General features: G+C 42.7%; 1 protein-coding gene across 6 annotated transcripts in view; it reads right to left on the bottom strand.

Annotated features, from left to right (window-relative positions):
• LOC105480065 (supervillin) overlaps positions 1–15,667 on the bottom strand; it is a 272,318-nt gene that overhangs the window by 160,749 nt on the left and 95,902 nt on the right. The window contains exon 1 of one of the 6 annotated variants that reach the window (XM_071070301.1): positions 12,757–12,775. The exons of 4 other annotated variants lie outside the window; for them this stretch is intronic. The gene's annotated coding sequence lies outside the window, so the exon portion shown is untranslated. Of the gene's footprint in view, positions 1–11,433; positions 12,595–12,756; positions 12,776–15,667 lie in introns of those variants that run through there. One more of the 6 variants, XM_071070298.1, reaches the window with a different exon arrangement.

Here is a 15,667-nt window from a genome sequence, read left to right as displayed (position 1 = left end):
AACTCCTGACCTTGTGATGCACCCACCTCGGCCTCCCAAAGTGCTGGGATTACAGGTGTGAGCCACCGTGCCCAGCCTATCCCTGACTTTTTAAATAAACTTTTCAACTTTGATTTTTTGTTCTTAAAAAATTTTTTTTTTTTGGTAGAGATGGGGTCTCACTATATTTCCCAGGCTGGTCTTGAACTCTTGGCCTCAAGCAATCCTCCCATCTTGGCCTTCCAAAGTGCTGGGATTACAGGTGCATGCCCCACCCATCCTTGCCTTTGTATTCTGTGTATTTAATAATACATCACTACCTCCATATAAGAATCAGGTAAATCTTGTTGCACTTCTGAAAAATCACTCGAACTGTAGTTAAAAAGAAATGCAATGGAGAACGATCTCACTTGCCTATGGTATTCTGTACCCAATGACACTGGCACGTTCTGTGAGACTGCTCTGAGCTAGGAAAGTGCTGCGAGAGGGTGAAGGCAGGAACGCTTAATCCCAAGGCGAATTTCCCAACCAAGGAAGCAAGTTCCCTGAGGCTGGAGAGCTTGGTGCGCTGGCAGGGAGGACATTGCAGAGCAGATGGAGGAGAACACAGATGTGAAGGCAGAGTGAGGGGGCCCACCGTGCTTGGGAAACAGGGGTTACCCCACAGCAGGCCGAGCCCAAGGTGCAGAGGGAACCATGACTCTCATGAGAGCATAAACAAAGATAACAGAGCAGAAAAGATGACCAGATCCCTCTAACAAAAAATAACAGCCTCTTTCCACAAAGTACAATCATGTTTAAAAATCACATTCCAGGTTCACCAGGTTTTCAAGCGACCTCACAAAACCACATGGGCTGTGGGCCCACGGCAGGAGGATGTCCACGAACTGGGGGTCTGGCCCCTTTTTGATCCTAAGACACCCTCGGGTCCTGCATTTCCTACATAGCCCAAGAGTTCTCATCCTCTTCTGTTGTGGGCTCATTTTAATAATAAGGGTTTATGAGGAAAATCTAAATACATGCCCACATGCACACACACACAAACACACATACACAATCACACACACAAATATGCATACATACAGAAACACGCACAAGCACACATACACAGGGACACACACAAACATCAGAGGCTTGGGAGCAGCAAAGAACCTTGGAAACACTGAAGGTCAATCTCTTGTTTTTCAGGTGAGAAAACTCCCTGGGAATCTACGTGGCTTGTACAGGTGACAAGCGCACCGTCTGTTCTTATGATCATCCTGCTCAACTCCACACACATTCTAAACCATCAGATGTTTATGAGTGGCAGACATTTGGGAGGGAAATGCGTGATATCCTTAGCAGCCACAGCAGGTACTCCAAAATCATCGGAAGGAATGAATAAATGATGAGCCTTTGGCGCGGTTCGCTGGGTAATCACAAGATCTCACACAGGCCATCAACACTGAAAGGTCTAATCATGCACATCACAGCCCTGGTTCCCAGAGGACAACTTTAGTTTCTATCCGTACGTTTAAACACGTCAAAGGCAAAAACAAGCAAAACGCTAATTTAAACTAATTTCTCACAGAACCCCACGACCTTAAACCAAAACACAATTTTAGGAAAGAACAACCAAGCAGCCAAAGGACACACTGTCAACAGAGACTGCAATCCCCCTAGTTCCCCAAACCACTCTGTCCTGGAATTCAAAGCACCTCCATGCAAACCGCTCCCTAAGAGAGCTGCCTTGTGAAGTGAGCTTGGAGCATTCGACTCGAGGGTTATTACTGATGCTGAGACTGCACTGCATGGATCTTCAGATCCGTAATTCAAAATGCGGAAATCAATATTTTATGTTTTCGGGACACAAAGAACCTACAAAACTGTATTCAGTGTGTGTGAGAGTGTGTGTGTGTGTGCACACTTGCACTGGGTGTGTGTCTATGTGAAAGAAATAAGGAATCCCCAGAAAATTTGTCCCTAATACAATAAGCTTCCATTTCTTTTGAAAAACACAGAATTTTCGATTTTTCTTCTGCTATCCAGGTATGACAAATTACACGGATAGGTCAATAGGCAATGCAAGGCAGTTTTTCAATTCCTATCAGCAGATGCAAAGTGCAAATCCACTTCCTCTGGTCCTGTGCTGTCCAACAAAAGGGGCCTCTGCAATTCTGGCTAATTAACATGAAGTCAAGGTTAAGGTCTAATTCCTCAGTGGCTAGGGGCTACCCAACAGAACAGTACCAGTTTGAGAACAAACCCATCAAGAGATTGTCCTGTTCTGCTGGCCAGTACTAAGTCAGGCCCCATGGGTTGTCCTGATCTCATTTTAGTGGGAGGATGGGACCCCTTAGGAGCCATAAGGCTCAGCTGGGTGTTATCTGGAGCCATCCAGGCACGTCTAAGATCTTCGTTTCTATGGAAACACAGTCATTTACCAGGCGGCCGCGGTGGCTCACACCTGTAATCCCAGCACTTTAGGAGGCCGAGGCGGTCGGATCACAAGGTCAGGAGATCGAGACCATCCTGGCTAACACGGTGAAACCCCGTCTCTACTAAAAATACAAAAAAATTAGCCAGGCATGGTGGCACGTGCCTGTAGTCCCAGCTACTCAGGAGGCTGAGGTAGGAGAATGGCATGAACCTGGGAGGGGGAGGTTGCAGTGAGCCGAGATTGCGTCACTGCACTCCAGCCTGGGTGACAGAGCAAGACTCTGTCTCAAAAACAACAACAAAAAAAGAAACAGCCATTTGCCATGGTGGTCCCTTAAGATTACAATGGCTACACCATCGACTGTAGTATGTGGTGGGCTGTACCATTTAGGTTTGTGGAAATGCACTCTATGATGGTTGCAGAATGATGCAATCTCCCAAGGACACATTTCTCAGCAGGTACTCCTGTTGTTAAGAAACATACGACTAACCAGAATGTGACTTTTCCTCATATGCATTTATTTGTTCTTCACTTTTTGGGAGTCACAGCCCCTTTAAGAAAAGTAATGAAAACAATGGATGCTCTCCTTTATTAAATGAGCTAAAAACAAAAAACAAAAAACAAAAAAACCCCTAGCATTTTCCATATGGTTTTGGGGAGATATTCTAACATTCTAAAGCTTGTTCTTGGACCCCAGAAAAACCATCTGCTTGCCCAGGCACAGTGGCTCACACCTGTAATCCCAACACTTTGGGAGGCCGAGGTGGGTGGATCACCTGAGGTCAGGAGTTCGAGACCAGCCTGGCCAACATGGTAAAACCCCATCTCTACTAAAAATACAAACATTAGCCAGGTGTGGTGGCGCCAGCGCACCTGTAATCCCAGCTACTCAGGAGGCTGAGGCAGGAGAATCACTTGAATGCGGGAGGCAGAGGTTGCCATGAGCTGAGATCGATCATACCACTGCACACTCCAGCCTGGGAAACAGAGTGAGACTTCGTCTCAAAAACAAAACAAAACAAAACAAAAAACATCTGCTCAACAAAATCATTTACAGTGCTCATTTGAAACACAACTTCCCTGAAATAACAATTTGACTTCACCTGCCTTAGGTTATTGTTTTTTAAAAGTAAAAACAAAGTCTCATTTAAAAAAAAAAAATTGAGCTCATTAATGGTAGAAATTATCATCCATGCTCATGTTAGCCAGGGAGATGCTACATGCATAAAAATTAGCTTAGAAAACTGTCTCCATTAAAATACCACGGTAATTTGTTCTCCACATATCTTAGGGCATCCATTTACCATTCAATTATTATTTTTCATGTGGAGAGCTACTGAATAAATTGTAATTTCCTTTTAATGAAATAATTATCTTGCGAAGGACAAATGTTAAAAATGTTTAAGGCCCCATGAACCAAGCAATCTCTTTCAACTTGTGTAAAATTAAACTTAAAAATAGTACTAACAAAAAGGTAGGCAGGAAGGCAGCTAATGTTCCAGCTTGTGTACAATCAGCTTCACCCAGTGATAAAGTGACCAGGTGAATCGTCTTAAAAAGAAAAAAAACACACAGAGAGATTACAGACTCCAAAGTTTCAGTTGTAAGTTAGACTCTTTGACACGATTAGTGACACACAGTAGTTCATCCAATGTTACTAAACTCTTTCGAAAATCATCTCAAAGTCTTCGGGAAAGACTACCTTTATTTTTAACTTTTGCTAAGTTTAATAAAGTTCTAAGACAAAGCCTGAAAGTAAGAAAGAAGTTAAGTTGATCCAATGATTTATTTCTGTAACACCTGCTTGATATCAACATAAACCTTTGCCTTGGTAATCAATATTTTATAGGTAGAATTTTATGATGGCAGAGAGAGCATGAATTTTAAAAATAGAGAGAGATGGGTATTTGACTTGTACTTGCCTCAAAAAAAAATATATATATATTGTTTGTTATATATATATATATTTGTTATATATATGTTATATATATAACACTTGTTAGGCTTTGTACCCTCCCACAGTTTACATTTTGTATCTTCTGAAATTCTCTCTTCCCCTAGAATTCATACTGATAAAACTTATATGCATTTAATAATATGTATTTGAGGCCGGGTGCGGTGGCTCACGCCTGTAAACCCAGCACTTTGGGAGGCCAAGGCGGGCGGATCACAAAGTCAGGAGATCGAGACCATCCTGGCTAACACGGCGAAATCCCGTCTCTACTAAAAATACAAAAAATTAGCCAGGCGTGGTGGTGGGCGCCTGTAGTTCCAGCTACTCGGGAGGCTGAGGCAGGAGAATGGCGTGAACCCGGGAGGCGAAGCTTGCAGTGAGCTGAGATCGCGCCACTGCACTCCAGCCTGGGCGACAGAGCCAGACTCCGTCTCAAAAAAAAAAAAAAAAATAGTTTGCTGCCTGAAAGTTCCTTGACGCCTCTGGAGTGAAGACCTGATACAAATCCAAATTCATAAATTCCATCTCAAATGGCAGAATCCTGTGTTGGGTAAAGTACATACCGTGAAGCTTAGTCACCCTATTCTGAAGCACAATTACCAATTTTATCTAATCACGGAATTTAAAAATATTCAGCACTTTCAATACAAAATGTATGAAATCATAAAGCCAAATGGTTATGTGTGTGTGGCTAAAATGAACATCTGGGGGAAATTAAGACTAAAAATCAGCGCAATTTGGAGAGCTAGCTGCTTCTTAACGGTACACCCAAGCCTTTTTTTCTAACCTGGCTCAAACCTATAGAGTTATTAGCTGGTTTAGATGTCTGATGCAATATTTGCAAAAAAATTGAATTAACTGCAAAATAAATAAATGTAGCTGAATTTTGTAACCAACGTAGCACACAGTAAACTAAACTATCAGCTTAACTCAAACAAAAAATTCCTAAGAAAATGTATATCCAAAACCACTAAAATGTTCAAATGTCATTTTCGCTTTCATATCCTACCTCTTAATTCCATATGTTTTAAGCTACTGAAAATCAACTGCTCTCCCATTTGGGTTTTGGCTGGAGTGGTTTGTTTGTTTTGAAGTGTGTAACACCTGTGCAATTGCAAAATGTGTATGTCTTAAATTTTTGGCTAAACGAGATAAATCAGATAAAATGTTTCAGAATGTATGAAAGAGTATTTACTTAAAATTTTGAAATATTTAAAGTATGTGAGATCATAGAAACCTAAAAATATCAATATGGTTTTTCTATTCAATGACTGTATCTATCCATCCAAGCCTAAGTTATTTGCCAACTTTCCATGCTCAGAACATAATTGAAAGTCCAGAAAGAAACGAGAGGCCTCTGATGAACCTATGCACAGTTCACAAATCGTAGGTGTATTATTCACAAAAAGCCTTTTGGTTCTTCGCCCAGAACCGAATTGTTCTTTTCTATCAATAGCAGATACAGAGGATACAAATTCTCACACAGCTAATTGGGAGTTAACGTCTAATTACCAACAGAAAATCAGCTCTAAAAGCCAAATGAATGCATTCCACCTGAAATGGACAGGTTAAACAATTCACCTTATAAAGAGGAACACCAGGATTTTTTTTTTTTTTAAATCTTAAATGGACCTTAAGAAGGAAAGCTGAGCAAGTAAAGAGACAGAAAATGATTTTAAAAATAAGGCTACCGGAAGACGTCAAGATCACAGCAGGCTGTGGACGCTGAGTATGGAAGTCAGAGTCTCATCACCCTCACTAGACCTGAGATGGGATTCTCACGGAGAGGGGCTCCATCCCAGGGAGGCTGCAGGCACATCAAAGTAACCAGGAGGTCTTGAAAGGTCTCCAAGAGGAGAGGGCTGAGCTCCTGATCAGTGCTGAGGAGCGAGTGGGCAGGAAAGAAAGAAGTGATCGCTTGAGGTCAAGGGGAACTTTATTTAGAATGGATGAAACTTGAGGATATTTTCAACACGAGGAGAAGCCAGGAGAAGAGCAGGGTGGAAAATAAGACAAACGGGAGAGAACCTTGTAGGTAGAGAGCGGGAAGGGGTGGCATGAAAAGCCCAGAGGAATGGAGAAGCCTTGAAAGACTCCTTCTCCTCCTCAGAAGCCCCCTTCGAGTCCCACACCCCAGCTGGTTGCTTCCGTCTCAGGCATGTGGCAAAGACTTAACCTAAGGCAGCTCAAAGCAGGTCCTCAGACAGAGGAATCAGCATCACCTGGATCCTGTTTGTTGCCTCTCTAAGTCCAGTGCAGACCTACTGAATCAGACGCTGCAGTAACAACACTGCAGGTGATTCCTATTCAAGTTTGGGCTGCACTGGCTAAAGCAGTGGTTATGAATACGGGCACCAAAGTCAACTAGACCTAGGTTCAAATCCAGCTCTCCCCTGACTTCATGGTATGTGCCCAAGCTTGGGCAAGCATTTCTAACCCTCAGTTTTTTCCTCAGCAGAATGAAGACAATTGCACTAATATTTCTTGGGGGCTACTGTAATAATTAGAGTCCGGGCGTGGTGGCTCACACCTGTAATCCCAGTTATTTAAGGGGCCTTAATGGGAGGATACCTTGAGGCCAGGAGCTCAAGACCAGCTTAAGAAACATAGTGAGACCCCTGCCTCTACAATTTTTTTTTTTTTAATTAGCTGGGCATAGTAGTGAGTGCCTATAGTCCCAGCTACTCAGGAGGCTGAGGAAGGAGGATTGCTTTGAGCCCAGGAATTTCAGGCTACAGTGAACCATGGTCGTGCCATTGCACTCCAACCTGGGTGACAGGGCAAGACTGTCTCAAAAAATAAAAATAATTAAATGATATATTGTAGAGGTAAAGAGCTTGGCATTAAGCCTGGCACACAGTGATAATAGACGGCATGTTATTATTGTTCATCCCTTCCACTCTGACTGGTAAAATAGCTCCATTATGTCCCTGTCCAGATCACTCTGGGAAAGAGATTGCCAAGGACAGGGAATACGCTATAGGCTTGCATCCCACAGGATCCAACCCGGAGCTCTGCACAGGGAAAGTCCCCGAAAAATATGGACTGAAATGAATATACCCAGGGCTGCGACATGGGCAGACCAATGATCCCAAAGCAAATATGAAAACTATTTCTTTTACTGTATTTACACAAAAACCAGTTAGACACAGGTTATAAACTTGTTCAGGATTAAAGGATCAACTTTCAGAAGCGGAAAAGCACATGAGGAGGAAAAAGAATGCCTCTTTCAAAACCTCCTACAATAGGGAGTGTCTCTAAGAGGGACAGAGATCTCTCTGAAGCAATAGCAAAGTGCTCCCGAGATCAACAGTGCAAACTGCTCCTGAGATGTGTCACCCAAGATGAAGCTGAATGTTGGAGTAAAACACTTAGGTCAAATTGCACCACTAGATGAATTTCTCCATTTTAGGCAAAGTTCCAATAATGAAGTGACTGACTTCATGCGGCACACCTTAATTTCCTGGGTTGGCAAAAGCATGTGTACAAAAACCCCATATACAGAAATCCCATTGGACTTGTTACTGAAACACGAACCTTTCTGCTTGCATTGTTATAGATGAGAGAGAAAAAAAAGAGAGAACTTATAATACAGAATACCAGCTTCTCCTGTGAGTAATATAGGATGAGGGCAAAAGTACTGGATGGATCACAACCAAATTGTGATATGAAGAACCCACAAGTCGTTACAATTAAATCCATTCAAACAACTCGGATTTCTGGAGTGCCCACTGGGCTAGACCTTGGGGGTGGAAAGAGAAGTGAGACCCAAGCACCTCGCTGGGTACCCCGCTGCCGCGGAAAGGGCCACCAGGACCTAGTGACAGCAGCCCTAGAGTACAGGCTGGAGTCGACGCCCCGGAGGCCAGAGGCATGTCAGAGGAAACTTCTGGCACATCTCCTTTGATATTGCTTCCCTGGCAGGCAAGGGAAGACAACATTTTGGGGAGACTTGCCAACAAAACTCCAGGGGCATGAAAGGCCCTGAAGGGGAGGCTACGGAGCCCAGGCTTTTGCATGTAAGCAGTGAGGAAGACGAGATCTTTGTTTAGGAAGGTCATTCTGTGGCTGGACCAGACAGAGGAGAAACCCGGGGGCCAAGGGATCCATTCAGGGCAAAGCAGTAGCCCAGTTAAGAGATGGTGAGGCTCGGCCAGGCACGGTGGCTCACACCTGCAATCCCAGCACTTTGGGAGGCCGAAGTGGGCGGATCACGAGGTCAGGATTTCAAGACCAGCCTGACCAACATGGTGAAACCCCGTCTTTACTAAATATACAAAAATTAGCCAGGTGTGGTGGCAGGCACCTGTAATCCCAGCTACTCAGGAGGCTGAGGCAGGAGAATCCCTTGAACCCACGAGGCAGAGGTTGCAGTGCGCCAAGATCGCGCCATTGCACTCCAGCTTGGTTGACAGAGTGAGACTCCGTCTCAAAAAAAAAAAAAAAAAAAAAGAAAGAAAAAAGACGGCAAGGCTCAAGAGGAGGTGGTGGGGCAGAGGCCTCAGGGACCTAAAGGGAGAGGAGTCAAGGGTGACCACAAGATTCCTAGTTGAGTCGTCACAAATCAATGAAGCCCAGAACTGCTGGAAAGTTCTAGATCTACAGATACTCCAGGTCACAGCGAGGCACCCTGAGATCAGCGCTTTAACATAAAATTGCAGTGAGTGTCCTAAAACCCCAGGCAGCTGCAGATTCAGGAGATGACTCCAAGGCTGCCTTTGTATCCTAACAATCACAAAGCTTCTAGCAGCTTACTCTCCATAACACTCCACGTAGTCCAAGAGCCCTGCGTGCTGGAGCTCACCAGACATCCTTATAAAAATCCAAGGGCCCTTTCCTTTGGATACAATTCCTCAACTGTAGAGTATTAAATAACTTGCCGGGTATGGTGGCTCATGCCTGTAATCCCAGAACTTTGGGAGGCCGAATGCGGGTAGATCACCTGAGGTCAGGAGTTCAAGACCAGCCTGGGCAACATGATGAAACCCTGTCTCTACTAAAAGTACAAAAATTAGCTGGGTGCAGTGGCGCATGCCTGTAATCCCAGCTAGTTGGGAGGCTGAGGCAGGAGAATCACTTGAGCCCGGGAGGCGGAGGTTGCAGTGAGCTAAGATTGTGTCACAGCACTCCAGCCTGGGCAACACAGAGAGACTCTATCTCAAAAAAAAAAAAAAAAAAAAAAAAAAAAAAAAATACTGTATAACCCCAGGTGTTGCCAAAGATGTTCACTCAGAATTGAACTCTGCAGTCTTCCAGAAGTCTGTTAACCACAAAACTGTCTATCTCCAAAGTAGAAGCAAAGATAAAGAAATGTTTGTTGAATGGCTGATGTCCACTGCAAGGTGGGTGCATTAACCAAATTTCACTTTGAAGACTATGCACGTGGCAAAATTAAATGCACCAATAGTACTAACATAAAGGTAGGCAGGAAGGCACCTAATGTACTACAATAGCTTGTATAGCATCAGCCTCATCCAGTGATCAAGGTGACCAAATAAATCATCTTTAATACACACTCACACACACACACAACGCACACAGAGTATAGACTCCAAAGTTTCCATTGTAAGACACATTTGCTGACACTACTAGTGTGCACTTGACGCCCTGGATCCTCAAGACATCACCGGGTGCCAGCGCAGGGGCTCAAGCCTATAATCCCAGCATTTTGGGAGGCCAAAGTGGGTGGATCACGAGGTCAGGAGTTTGAGACCAGCCTGGCCAACATAGTGAAACCCCATCTCTACTAAAAATACAAAAAAAAATTAGCCGGGTGTGGTGCCAGATGCCTGTAATCCCAGTTACTTGGGAGGCTGAGGCAAGGAGAGTCACTTGAACCTGGGAGGCGGAGGTTGCAGTGAGCCGAGATCGCGCCACTGCACTCCAGCCTAGGTGACAGTGCGAGACTCCATCTCAAAAAAAAAAAAAAAAAAAAAGACATCACTGGGTTTGGTGAGAAGAGACAGCACACATATCTGCCTGGCACTTGGCTGCTCTTCTTTGGAGACAGAGGGTACAGTTTATATCCCGCAGTTTTACTCAACAGGGGATACCACCAGCAGTTTGGCCAGGGTAATCCTGTATGGGACTGTCCCCTACACCGTGTAAATTGGGCATTTACAATTCTTAACTACATCCTCCCAAATGCCAGTAAGTTATTGAGAAAACCTGAAACACCCCCATACATTTTCAAACGCCCCCTAGGGTTGCCACGCTACCTCCAGTGAAGAACTCTTGCACCGATGAGGTTTTTCTCTATAAATACTCTGTTTTCCTACCTGGTGAAAATAATGACTGCCCGTACTTGTCCATCTGATATGGTATAAAGAAATAATCTTTTTTTTTTTTTTCAAAGAAGCAACATGTCAAATAAGCCTTCAGTGTTCTGGAGTTCACTGCTATTTTTCACAGAAGCAAATCACTGAGCTAACTTACAAAGCGACCACAGCTATCTCCAGGGCTTTAAAAGGCTGATGCAGTATTTTTTCTTGGAGAATTTAAAAATAAAATGCAGTTCAAACTCTAGAACCTACAGTGAGGTTTTTCTCATAAATTCTGGAACATTACAAGTTCTATAAATCAAACCCTGGAGAATGACAGTACCAAGGCAAAGAACCCTCAGAACAAAGATTATGCAAAAGGATCACTGGTGATTTTCTATTTTTACACGAATTATAATGGCAGTGAAATAAAACTTGCCCTTCTGAACTCCACCCCCATACTTGTGCTACGATTATTAAAGTACTTTGCATTGGGAATATACTTTAATTCCAAGACTTCGAGTGCTAACATTTGGACAGAATGTACTGACTAAGTTATATTAATCAAATGGTTAGTAATAAACCTTTCTCTACCATAAAGTAAATCCTTTTTAAACAAAGAAAAAAAAAGTCCAATCCTTCCTAACCCAAGAAATATGCCCAAGGGTATCTACAGCAATGGCTGCAGTAACTGGCAAATGCTGGCAGGAGTTTTCCAATGATTGAAGTCAACAAATCCTCAGGAAACATGTTCAGACAGATGGTACTTAAAAAAAAAAAAACCTACTGCATTTAGATTTATAGGAAGATTTTTCACTTACTTCAAATTTCTGTATAATCCTCGTTCCTCTAAGTTAAAGGAGGAAAGAAAATCACACTGCAATTCCTTATTTTTCTAATTTAAAAAACAAAACAAAACACGTTATATCCTCGAATCCAGCTTTGGGTGTCTTCGAGTATTTTCTTGGAGTCTCTTTCCAATGAATACTACTTTCAAATTCTAAGCACAAAGTAAAATCCCAAACGTTAGCCCGAATAGCGTTGTACAAAATCAAAGATCACGATGTCAACAAGCAACTGCATCTATCAGAAGCAATGATGATTCAGAACAGGATAAATTTAGAATGGTGTTTTCCAAAAGGCTTTCTGGATGTCAAATTTAGGAAACAGGTAAAGGCTACATCCCAAAAGTTCCTCTCCAAAAAGAACGCCAAAATATTAATAAAAAGAGTCTTCTTTTTGAAGTTTTTCGTCCCCTAGTGTCCTTGAGGCTGAACTTCCCCAACCTGGACTCGGTGAAGCCATCCATTACTGGGCAAATCCACGTGAAACCTGAGGACGCTTCAGCCTGGGGAGGACGCAGTCAGAGCAGTGAAGCAACTTCACATGGGACGGGCCTTTTATGGCCTGAACTCGAGAGCCTTGATACCAGCTCATCTACCAGAAATAGCTCTGGAAATTCAGAGGAGCCCATCAGCTGTTGCAGCAGGCCTGGCCAGCAGCTACTTCAAATGCAATTAGGTTGTCCACACTGTCTTTCGGCTTGCTTTATAGAGAAATTAAAAACACAACAGCAGTCTACTGAATAAGCTACAACAATACAGACTTGGATGAACAAACATTTCTCTAACTTAGTTTTTTTGGGCTGAAAATACAGCACACAATCGTTGATAAAGCTCAGACACTGAACACCCCAAAAGTAAGTAACAGACATCTATGCAATGAATACCCGAAAAGTAACTAACAGACGTACACATCTATGAGACAGCATGATATAACGGCACATGTCTCTACAAGTTTACAAATTCTGTAACCTCTGTGGATTTCTTCCCACTTCCAATAACTGTAGAAAATGAATCATCAGAAGAAAGCATTGTGCTGGAAGTACTTTCCCGAAAATGACACAAATATTTTATCTTAAAGCCAAAGTCAGTCCTCTGAACTGGCAAGATCTATCTTCCTATGTCTCTCAGGTAGCTTACCTCACTGAAAAACCAGATAAACCTAAACTAATGAAAAAAAAAATATTAACTATGAAGCACAACCACTTCTTAAATGGTCATATGCATTTTTTTAAACATTAAAAGGCCACCGACATGTTGAATACACTCAAATGTCACAACCGTGTTTACAAAAATACTTACAATTGTAGGTCTCTCTCCCTGTCGGTACCAAGAACAGAGAGTCTTAATTGTCTGCGCCAACTTCAATATAGACCACAAACCCCATAAGACTTGGGCTGGAGTACAGCAAAAGCTGTGTGCCGCGCGGGGCCTCCCAGTGGTATGCCTCTGGGTGTCAGGGTTCTCAGACCACCAGCTGCTTCAGCCAGCACCAGAGGCCTCTCTCAGCAGTATCTAAATTCCTGTTACTAATTAACCCTACAGAACAATGCCTCTCCCTAAGAGGACAGTCCTGAGGCCAGGTGAAGAGATGACAGGTGTAATAATTAAACATTGGCTTCACAACTGTTTAGTGCTAGGGGTAAAAAACAATTGTCCCAGCCAACTTTTTTTTTTTTTTTTTTTTAACCCATCTCAAGATGACAAACAAAATTTCATAGCATGGCTTCTGCATCCTAATCTCAGTCCTGACCCTGATCTTCTTTTCCCTTGGACCATATTGGCTTTTTCCTCATTTTAAAGTTTATTTGATCTTGTTTTACGTATTTTTATAAGCTGTGTTAAGCCCCTCCCTAGAGAAAAGTAGGGCAAAAATATATAAAAACTTACATAAAACAGTTCACTATCTGGGTCTTCTCTGTAAAGAGAAGATAAGAGGAGAAAATGAATCACTGTTACCACAATAGTGCTATTTCCTTCCTAAAAAAGATTCACTCCCACAAAATAAACATCGATCTTTTGTATGCCTCTTAAGCACTGCTTCCCTGTAGCAACCAAACTGTCCTAGATTAATGCACTGGAGTCGAATAGGGTAAGTCTCCTTTGTCACTTCTTTTACATATTCTTTTTGTCTTTGACTATTTAAATCCCAGTTAATTCTTCCTGTGCAATCCATGTAAACACTTTCCTAATTTTTTGCTATCTGCCTGACTTAGAAAACTCTCATCACACTCACTTCTTTCCAGTGATGATAATCATGAATCGGAAGAAAAATCAACATACAAAAGATGTCAGTTATTCCCCAACTGATCTACAGGTTAACACAATTCCTATCAAAATCTTGCAAGGTTTTTTTTGGTTTTGTTTTGTTTTGAGACATGGTCTTGCTCTGTTGTCCAGGCTAGAGTAGAGTTGGGCAATCATGGTTCACTGCAGCCTCAACCTCCCCAGTTCAAGCAATCCTCCTGCCTCAGTCTCCTGAATATCTGGGGCTACAGTTGTGCACCACGACACTGGGCTAATTTTTTAATTTCTTAGTTTTTATAAAGATGGGGTCTCATTAGGTTGCCCAGACTTGTCTCTAACTCCTGGGCTTAAGCCGTCCTCCCACTTTGGCCTCCCGAAGTGCTAGGATTACAGGTGTGAGCCACCCTACCTGGCCTCACAGTGATTTTTGGCATATATTCTAAAATTTATATGTAAAGGTATAGGCCCTAGAATAGCTAAAAACCATCTTGAAAAAGAAGAAAAAAGTTAGGCCGGGCATAGTGGCTCATGCCTGTAATCCAGCACTTTGGGAGGCTGAGGCGGGTGGATCACCTGAGGTCATGAGTTCAAGACCAGCCTAACCAACATGGCGAAACACTGTCTCTACTAAAAATACAAAAAAATTAGCCGGGCGTGGTGGTGCATGCCTGTAATCTCAGCTACTAGGGAGGCTAAGGCAGGAGAATCACTTGAACCCAACCCCGGGAGACAGAGGTTGCAGTGAGCCAAGATCGTGCCACTGTACTCCAGCCTGGGCAACAGAGTGAGACTCTGTCTCAAAAGAAGAAAAAAGTTAGAGTAATTAATCTATCCCATATTAAGGCCAACTGGATAACTGCAGTAATCAAGACAATGCAGCACTGGCAAAAAGACAAGACACATAACATAGATCAGTGGAACAGACCGAAGAACCCAGAGACAGGTCCACATGAATATGCCAAACTGATTTCTGTGCCATTCAACAAATAGTGCTAGAGCAATTAGACACCCCTAGGCAAAAGCAATGAGCTTCTACCCAATCCTCATTGTGGTACGTCCATACCATGGAATACTACTCATCAATAAAAAGGAAAAAATTATTAGTACATGCCACGACCTGGATAAGAATCCAGGGAATTATGCTGAGTGACAGAAGGCCAATCCCAAAATGTTAGATATTATACAAGTACATTTACATAACATTTCCCAGATGACAACGTTATAGAAATGGAGAAGAGATGGGAGTTGTTAGAGGTGAGGGATGAGGGTGAGGTGGCTTAGCAGGGCCACATGAGAGACCCCTGTTCTGGAACTCTTCTATTGGATTGACCATATCAGTGTCAATATCCTGGTTGTGATACTATTGTATAGCTTGGAGAGATGTTATCACTGGAGAAACTGGGTAAAAAGCCCGCATGATCACTTTGTATTATTTCTTACAACTACATGTGAATCTACAATTATCTCAAAATTAAAAGTTTAATTAAGCTGGGAGGGGTGGCTCACACCTGTAATCCCAGAACTTTGGGAGGCTGTGGCAGATGGATTACCTGAGGTCAGGAGTTTGAGACCATCCTAGCCAATGTGGTGAAACCCTGTCTCTACTAAAAATACAAAAATTAGCCAGGCATGGTGGCTGGCAAGTGCCTGTAATCCCAGCTACTCAGGAGGCTGAGGCAGGAGAATTGCTTGAACCCGGGAGGCAGAGGTTGCAGTGAGCTGAGATCGTGCCATTGCACTCCAGTCCGGGTGGCAAGGGTGAAACTGACTCAAAAAAAAAAAAAAAAGTTTAATTAAGTATTTTTTCCAAGGAAAAAGCACCCCAACCCCAAAAAACAAACCTACTTCAAATGAAATTTTCAAATATAATCCATTTGTAAATGGGTGACTTACTGTAACTGTATTTCACATAAATCTATAGAGATTTACTTATTATCAGTGCCATCTTAAGAATTTCAAACTGGAA

Source organism: Macaca nemestrina, chromosome 9, assembly GCF_043159975.1.
Source record: "Macaca nemestrina isolate mMacNem1 chromosome 9, mMacNem.hap1, whole genome shotgun sequence".
In the NCBI taxonomy this organism is placed as follows: domain Eukaryota; kingdom Metazoa; phylum Chordata; class Mammalia; order Primates; family Cercopithecidae; genus Macaca; species Macaca nemestrina.
This window is presented reverse-complemented; position numbering and strand designations above follow the sequence as displayed.